This window comes from Oratosquilla oratoria, chromosome 8 (genome assembly GCF_046742065.1).
Source record: "Oratosquilla oratoria isolate Oo_2021 chromosome 8, ASM4674206v1, whole genome shotgun sequence".
Classification (NCBI taxonomy): domain Eukaryota; kingdom Metazoa; phylum Arthropoda; class Malacostraca; order Stomatopoda; family Squillidae; genus Oratosquilla; species Oratosquilla oratoria.
Window position 1 is genome coordinate 21929476 of NC_134784.1, and position 10000 is coordinate 21939475.

Below are 10000 nucleotides of genomic sequence, written 5' to 3' on the forward strand. Positions count from 1 at the left end.
ACAAAACACTTTTTTTTTTTTTTTAACAAAGACATCTCATATCCTTACTGAAAGACAAAGCAGCTGAGACAACGCCGGAAAAATGTTTGTGAGATCATCGTTTTTGTTGTGAATAATGTTTTCCTATTGTGTTTGGCGAAGCGACAATAGAATGTTTATATGTCGATACTTGTAAACAAGTTAATAGCAATAATTTTTCTTTAATTCTATACGGATGAATATGTCGAATTTTTTATAGCTAAAGGTGTTTTCTTTAGTCTAAGATTAGTATTTTGTTTTAAAGTAATCTTTTGGTTTAAAAGTGTTTTGAAAAGCCTATGTTGACTATACCTATGTTAAAAACTGTGGGGAATTTATAATTTTAAATTAATCTTATTCTAATCATAATTAGGGAAAACACGCCAGGGAGCGTGTCGTCCCACTTACACACCAACACAATATATATATAAAGTATATGTTATATATATATGTATATATATATATATATATATATATTTTTTTTTTTTTTTTTTTTTTTTTTTCAATTTAACACTTTATTCAACAAAATATTACAAATTTCATTTGCATGTTGAGGCTGCACATATATACATACTGCAAAAATAATCACAAAAAACGCGTGACTAAATGAACAGGCAGAAACCACAGGGAAAATAAAGTTCGGAATACTGAACGTTTTCGTCTATTACGACATCCTCAGAGTAGCTCAGAGTACACTGAGGATGTCGTAATAGACTAAAACGTTTAGTATCCCAAACTTTATTTTCCCTGTGGTTTCTGCACGATATATACATACATATAAACATTAATTTGTTGGATAGGAGAGGGCGAAAGCAATAGCTTATAAAATACTTTCTCACTTTAGTATCTATATTTTTTCCATTCCAAACATCTCCCGGAAATATAGTTTGATTTATTCCACCCTAGAGTACATAAATAAATATTAAATAATATTTCGGTTTAAGAAAGCTCACTGGCTGAACGGGTTAGGGCGTCGTTAGTTGCGGCGAAGGTCGAGGGCATGGCGGTTCGAATCCTGCCACCGGCGAAGTTGATCCAAGGGCATGGTTCATTAAATTCCACGCTACAAGCCCTCTGTGAGGGGCACCGTCTTAGCCGTCCGATAAGGGGGAGTTTGTGACGTTAAACCAAATCAATCATTTCAGTTTAACGCAATGTTTCCTAACCTTTTTTTCGGTGAACCCCACTTATCTATTTGTATACGTATTGATATATATATATATATATATATATGACTAGTTGTTGACTGTAGAAAGTAGGGGACAAGTATGATAAATATATGTGTAAGAGAAGTAATGTAAGGTTATAAAAGATAAAGTTAACACCATTGAATTTTATTATGGTAAAATTGTAATGAATTTATATAATTTTGTAACAACAACAACAACAAAATTAGCATACAAGATGTCTTGTGTAAGAAAAGTAATGTAAGGTTATAAAAGACAAAGTTAACACCATTGAATTTTATTATGGTAAAATTGTATTGAATTTATATAATTTTGTAACAACAACAACAAAATTAGCATACAAGATGTCTTGTGTAAGAAAAGTAATGCAAGGTTATAAAAGACAAGGTTAACACCATTGAATTTTGTTATAGTAAAATTGTATTGAATTTATATAATTTTGCAACAACAACAAATTTAGCACAAAAGATGTCTTGGCAACCCTAGGTTAAACGCTTGGCGACCCTAGGGTTGGGAAATAGTGGTTTAATGTTACGAACTCCCCTGATCAGTAGGCAAGGATGGCGCTTCTTACAGGGGAATTTGAACAAAGAATTTTATTAACCATTCCCTTGGTCCAACTCGCTGGTGGTTTAAACTACGATCACCTCGACCTACGGCGTATGTAGAGACGCTCTAATACGTTTGGTCAGCGAGCATCCACTTATGAAAGAGTAAATAATAGAAATCATAGATATAGACAATTTCTGAAGATTTTTTTTTCTTTTTTTTTTTTAAGGGAAAACTTCCTCCTCGGTGAATAACATCGTCTGACATATTTCTATTTGATATTTATTTCATTTTATCTTATTTTGTTTTATCTTATTTTATTTTATTTTATTTTATTTTATTTTATTTCATTTCATTTCATTTCATTTCATTTCATTTCATTTCATTTCATTTCATTTTATTTCATTTTATTTCATTTTATTTTATCTTATTTCATTTTGTTTTATTCTATTTTATTTTATTTTACTTTATTTCATTTTCTTTTCTTTTATTTTATATTATTTTATTTTACTTCATTTTATTTTATTTTATTTTATTTTATTTTATTTTATTTTATTTTATTTCATTTCATTTCATTTCATTTCATTTCATTTCATTTCATTTCATTTCATTTCATTTCATTTCATTTCATTTCATTTCATTTCATTTCATTTCATTTTATTTCATTTCATTTTATTTTATTTCATTTTATCTTATTAAGAGTAAAGACTTCGTTTATGTAAAAAACGTAAATTTCGCGTCCATTTGTCTTTCCTGCCAGATGATCTTATTCGTCTTGGAATGGTCCTTTCATTGCAACACAATCTTAACTAAGCTCCTTAGACTACCTATACATGAGGTATGTGAATCTACTGAGCTTAAAGGATTTGTTTTACAAATTCAGTCAATTTTATTCAACTTTCAGAATCCCTTCACCGTTTGATGGTTAAAATTTGTCATCAATTTGTCATATACTTTTTTTTCTTGTATAATGAGCATTGTATATACTTTTTAATTCAGATATTTAATAAAGATCGGTTTAATTTCTTTGTTACTCCATAGTTACCAAATAGATGAAAATAAGCCATGTAACGTTATCTAGAATGAGACAACAAACATATCGTCTATTCGAAGAGAACAGTCGTCTAGATATCATAAATACACTTAACTAGAAATGAAACGTGTTTATATGTGACATTAATGGAGTTCCCCCTTGATGATTATGCATATCAGTTTATTCCATTTGGAAGACGCTGGGAGTAATTATCTTCAAGGAGAAAGACAACAAACACATATTTAATTACGTGTATGTATGTGTGTGATTCACCATGGTTTCACTATGGCCTTGGATCACGTGTTAGACTCGTGATCGACAGCTATTTCCCTCCCGGAAGAGAACTCACAGCTCATATATGACCGATCTACGGGTAATGCTGTGATCTTGCACGCACGCACACCCCCAACTCCCCGTCCACGAGAGTTGGAGTAACAACCTGCAGCGCAGTGATACTGAGATTATTTCAGTCCTGGGAAGGATTCGAACCCGGACCGCCGCAGTGGCAGTCAGGAATTCTACCAACTGCGCCACGAGGTGTGTGTGTGTGTGTGTGTGTGTGTGTGTGTGTGTGTGTGTGTGTGTGTGTGTGTGTGTGTGTGTGTGTGTGTGTGTGTGTGTGTGTGTGTGTGTGTGTGTGTGTGTGTGTGTGTGTGTGTGTGTGTGTGTGCACGCGCGCGTGCCTAATCGTAATCTCACGCCTCCTTTTCACCATCATTCATACTTAGTTTCAAGATCATTAATGCTTTTATTCGACTATTCTATCTTTCAATTTATTAAGAATATAACTAATTTCTTTAAACTTGCAATCGTTATCTCATCTTTCATCTTTCTTGTTATAATGAGAGATGTACTTAACTTTTTTCTTATACCATCTTTCTTCAAGGCTGGGGGCCAATTTTGGTAGCTTTTCTTTATATTCTTTCAATCCCACTTCTATAATCTTTGTATAGAAATCATACAACTTGAGAGCATTCTAACCTAAAGAGCCTCCATTTTTGTATTTATTTTTTTAAGTCATGTATTTTTCAGTTCATCAACAGTTAACATAATTACAAAAAAATTATAAAGTATTTATTAATTATCTAACAAAGTATCTTTGTATAGAAATCATACCACTTGAGAGCATTCCAACCTAGGAAGACTCTATTTTTATATATATTTTTTTACATCTTGTATTTTTAAGTTTATCAGCAATTTACACAATTACAAAAAATTATAAAATGTTTATTAGCTAACAAAGTATCTTTGTATAGAAATCATACCACTTCAGAGTATTCCAATCTATAGAGACTCCATTTTTTATTTTTTTTTTAACAGAATGTATTTCTAAGTTCGTCAACAGTTTACATAATTAAAAAAGTAACTCATCAGCAATTTACAGAATTACAAAAAATTATAAAGTGTTTATTAGCTAACAAAGTATCTTTGTATAGAAATCATACCAATTGAGAGAACTTCAATCTATGGAGACTCCATTTCTTTTTTCTAATAGCATGTATTTTTAAGTTTCGTCAATAGTTTACATAATTAAAAAATAATAGTGTTTATTAACTAACAAAGTATCTTTGTATAGAAATCATACCACTTCAGAGTAAATCTATGGAGACTCCATTTTTTTTTTCAATAGCATATATTTTTAAGTACGTCAACAGTTTACATAATTACAAAATTATAAAGTGTTTATTAACTAACAAAGTATCTTTGTATAGAAATCATACCAATTGAGAGTATTTCAATCTATGGAGACTCCATTTTTACATTTTTTTAATAGCATGTATTTTTAAGTTCGTCAACAGTTTACATAATTAAAAAATAATAAAGTGTTTATTAACTAACAAAGTATCTGTGAACAATACTCAAACGTTCCTCCCCTTCCTGTGCTTTTGTGCTCGTTTCGTTTACAATGGAGCACACCATTGTTTAATCCTTTACACTTTTATCTCTTCTAATATTTTGCATTCAAATTTCCTTTCCACATTTGGCTTCATTTGTAAATTCTGTTTAGATATTTTTATAACGAGATTAAATCTTCTTTGTTTACTATTCTCAATGTATTTGCATCGACTGCAAATAGATTAATGTAGTTTGTCTTTCCTTCCATTATGCTGTATAAACAAAGAACATTACAAAGATGTAAATGTGTGTGTGTGTGTGTGTGTGTGTGTGTGTGTGTGTGTGTGTGTGTGTGTGTGTGTGTGTGTGTGTGTGTGTGTGTGTGTGTGTGTGTGTGTGTGTGTGTGTGTGTGTGTGTGTGTGAGAGAGAGAGAGAGAGAGAGAGAGAGAGAGAGAGAAATTCGCTAGTGACAGCGACATTAATCTGATAATTTTCATGACAGTCGCAAGTAGGATTCGAACCCACTTCTTTCGGCCACCCGTAAGATTACCTTCACAGAACCTGTATGTGTATGTGTATGTGTGTGTGTGTGTGTGTGTGTGTGTGTGTGTGTGTGTGTGTGTGTGTGTGTGTGTGTGTGTGTGTGTGTGTGTGTGTGTGTGTGTGTGTGTGTGTGTGTGTGTGTGTGTGTGTGTGTGTGTGTGTGTGTGTGTTGCATACATGCAACAGTGCTAACGTGAGCACTCATGCGTTTATTTTCCTTTGTTACTGTATTTGCAATTGTACGTGTGAGTGACAGTTATTGGAATGCCCTGGATCTGCAGCAAAAAAAAAATAGAACAATTGTCCACTTGATTTTGATTTGCAACTAAAGACGAAACTCAACAGTAAACAAGTCATTACGAGAATAACATTGATCTAAAGAACGCCTGATGAAAAACTAGATCCAATACGATATGCCAATAGACTGAACGAAAGTTTCCTGTGTTTCAGAATGTTTTCGTAATGTATCGAACTGAGACGTGGGACTTGTGGTACAACGACGAACGTATGATCTTCTCGCCTTCTCATCGTACTCCAGGTAGGGCAGTCGCCCTGTCACTTGTGGTCCCTCGCAAAGTTTCTCCATTGGAAATCGGTCTCTGTACTTCTCTTCATCTTCTATCGTCTCTATTGTCTCTCCTCTCGTTTCTATTGTCTCTCTGATTCTATCCTTCCTGGGTCTCCTTCCTTGTCTTGTCACCTCTCGCTGCCCAGAGGTAATACCTTAGAGGTTACCTATGTCCATCTTCATCACGTGTCCATACATCTCAACATACTTTTCTCCACAAATGATAATATTGTTTCTATTGCCTCTCTGATTCCATCTCTTCCTGGGTCTCCCTCCTGGTCTTGTCCCTCTCGCTGCCCAGAAGTAATACCTTAGAGGTTACCTATGTCCATCTTCATCACGTGTCCCTACATCTTAACTGACTTCTCTCCCACAAATGATAATATTGGTTCCACACCAAGGCCCTCCTGGACATCATCATTTCTCCTTCGGCTTCTCCTTGTTAATCCCCTAATGAGGCGTAGGAATCAAATTTCTGCTGCTTGAATCTTAGTCTTTAGCTTAGCTGTCAAGGTCCATATTTCTGATCCATAAGTTAACAAAGGCCTTAGTATCGTTTTGTAAATCAAGACTTTAATCCTGGTTGGTATACTTTTTTCCTTTAGCAACGGGTGCAAGTGTCTTAGACTTTTAGTGTAGTTGCCAATTCTGTTGTCACATATTTCATTGACATGTACTCCTAATTAATTGAAATATCTTTGATCTAAATAGAATCGTCTTGATTTGGGTAGAATGAAATCTATCAAGTGTCTCTCTATGAACAAATGATAATAAATGACAGATGTATATAATAATACATATATAAGTAATATAGATAAATAAACAATAATATAAAAATAGTAGATAATCATAATAAAGAATTAATGAGAGTCTTATTACCTTTACTATGATGAAACTTCTGCAGGTCAACCACGTTGTCTGGTTTTAGCCAGAATATAATATATCAAGGAAGTCATACGTCAGGGATATTTACACTCTTATCAAGATCTGCAATCAGCTCAGGGTTGAAGATAGTTTAAACCAGCGTTTCCCAACCTGGGGTGCTGAAATCAATTATAGGAGGTGCCGGGAAGTGATACACACAAAAATCACATTGATATAACCAGAATATAATATATAAAGAGAGTCATACGGTAGGGATATTTACACTTCTTATCAAGATCTGCAATCAGCTCAGGGTTGAAGATAGTTTAAACCAGCGTTTCCCAACCTGGGGTGCTGAAATCAATTATAGGAGGTGCCGGGAATTGATGCACACAAAAATCACATTGATATATGTATCATTGATTACCCAGTTGTGCATATTTGAGTTTTTTCATCCTATTTCATTTTTCTAGTGTGTTCTTATTTCTTCTACAAACAATATTCTCAATTTTTTTCAGTTCTAAGGAATCAAGAATATAAATCCTCAAGCAGTACACTTCGCTTTCTTTTATCCTTCTAGTAACAAGATAGGGGTGCTGGACTGCTTAGACATGACATCAGAGGGTGCTATGGTCGGAAAGGGTTGAGAAATGCTGGCTTAAACAATTGTTGAAAACCGAAAAAATATATATATCTGTGTCCAGTTTCATCCTCGCCCTCCTCTTTCCCCTCCTCCCTTCCCCTACTTCCTCCTCCTCCTCCTCTCCTTCCCTCTTCCTCCTTCCCTCTCCTCCTCTCCTTTTTTCCTCCTCCTCGTCTTCCTTCCGTCCTACTCCCCTTCCCCTCCTCCCCTCCTTCTCCCTCCTCTCCTCCTCCCCTCTTCCCCTCCTCACCTCCTCCCCTCGTCCCTTCCTTCCGTCCTACTCTCCTTCACTCCTCTCCTCCTCCCCTCCTCCCCTCCTCCCCTCCTCCCCTCCTCCCCTCCTCCCCTCCTCTCCTCGTCCCCTCCTCCCCTCCTCCCCTCCTCCCCTCCTCCCCTCCTCCCCTCCTTCCCTCCTCCTCCATCGCCTCCTCCCCTTCTGCCCTCTTCCCCGGTTCTCCTTCCTTCCTCCTTTTCCTTCCCTCCTCCTCGTCCCCTCCTCCCCTCCTTCCCTCCTCCCATCCTCCCATCCTCCCCTCGTCCCCTCATCTCCTCCTCCCCTCCTCCCCTCCTCTCCTTCTCCTCTCGTCCCCGGTTCTCCTTTTCTTCCTTCCATCCCTCCCCTTCCCCCTCCTCCCCTCCTTCCTTCCTCCCCTCCTCCCCTCCTCCCCATCCCCTCCTCCCCCATTCCCTCCTCCCCCATGCCCTTCTCCCCCATCCCCTCCTCCCCCTTCCCTCCTCCCCCCCTCCACTCCTCCCCGTCCCCCCTCCGTCCCCCATCCCCTCCTCACCCCATCCCCTCCTCCCCATCCCCTCCTCCCCACCCCTTCCTCCACCATCCCCTCCTCCCCATCCCCTCCTCCCCATCCCCTCCTCCCCCTCCCCTCCTCCCCATCCCCTCCTCCCCCATCCCCTCCTTCCCCCATCCCCTCCTTCCCCCATCCCCTCCTTCCTCCATCCCCTCCTCCCCCCATCCCCTCCTCCCCCATCCCCTCCTCGCCCCATCCTCTACCCTCCTCCTCGCTTCTCCTTTTCTTCCATGAGCGCATCCTTCTCCGTTTTCTGTCAGACTGTAACCGCTCGTCTACGCCATTTCCTCTCTCCCGAGGGAATTATAAATCCTTCGGAGGAACAATGAAGGAGGGACTGATCCCGAACTCTGTCGTTATGTGCGCTAGTCAGATTCTGTAACTACGTTACGAAACGCTCTTCTAAACCTTAACCGAGGAAAATAATCCTCTGTTAGCCTACATCTTAAAGTAAGACTTTTGCTTCAATGGAAACGATAATACACATCACATTTACAAATAAACAATTAATCTTATTTTTCCTCAGTTTCAGATATATAAAAGTACGACATAATTTCCAGTGCATACAAACTTGATCTAGTTTTAAACGAAAATGCTGCCTGAGGTGTATAAAGTATTTTTGTAGAGTTTTAGATTCGCGTCTGTTTTTCTAACGTCGATTTGCATCACGCGCTGGACTCGTAAGTAATCGACAGCTTTTATACTCTCGTATGAGAGTTCGGCGATTGTATAAGGCTCGATCTATTGGTAATGGTGTGCCTTTACACACACACACACACACACACACACACACACACACACACACACACACACACGCACGCACACACACACACACACACACACACACACTCATGCTCATAGATGCACATACATATACACATACACACTCATACTCATAGACGCACATACAAACACACACACACACTCATACTAATACTCATAGACACACATACACACACACATATACACACATACACACATGTTCATGGACGCACACACAGACACACACACACACACACACACACACACACACACACACACACATTTGGTAAAAGGAGTGAGTAATGGCATGTGTTTTCAACGAAGGCCTTTCAATCCAGGAGATACCGGCTAGTGTGTCCACAAACGTGTGTACACAAGTGGTTATGTGTCAACGTTATCATCACTTGGTTTACTCAAGCGTCATTGCAATCGCCGGCAGTCCCATTCCCACTTATGATTTCACCATTGACTGTGTCAACCCATTGCTAATTGCCTTTATCCGTAACACCCTTTCGATGAGTAAAGAATATTCTTTACAAATTTTATCCTGGCTACGACCGGATGATTTTATTTCTCGGAAGGGGAATGTCACCAGGAAGGACAAAGATAAATCATTAATCCCGGCAGGAGACCTTTTGGTCTATAACGAGTTTGTATAAGAATGGAAATATGGAATGTCTTCCTCGGTCTGGTGTCAGCCGTCCGGACTTCTCCGTCCCTTCGAAGGCCGTCCGGACTTTCTAAACGCAAGAATCGTCCCCCGGCCGAAGACCAGATAAGAAGAATGACAAGAGGTCGGTTGGTTGATACTGCATAAGAATCAATAAATGCCAAAAGGCCGAGGACCACACAAGGAGAATGAGGAAAGGCCGGTCGGCCAAAAATCACACGGAACAACTCTCTGTCGGCCGTGCGGTCGAGGTTGATACTGCATAAGAATCAATAAATGCCAAAAGGCCGAGGACCACACAAGGAGAATGAGGAAAGGCCGGTCGGCCAAAAATCACACGGAACAACTCTCTGTCGGCCGTGCGGTCGAAAACCGCCTCATTTTTAATAACGCGTGTCCAGACGGCCAAACCTCATTGGATGCCGACCGGCTGTGGATCGCACCATCCCACTTCCACGCTGTGGGAAGTGAGAAACCTCATGTAGGGTAAGACCCTATCAGTTTTGGTAATCTGCTGGGC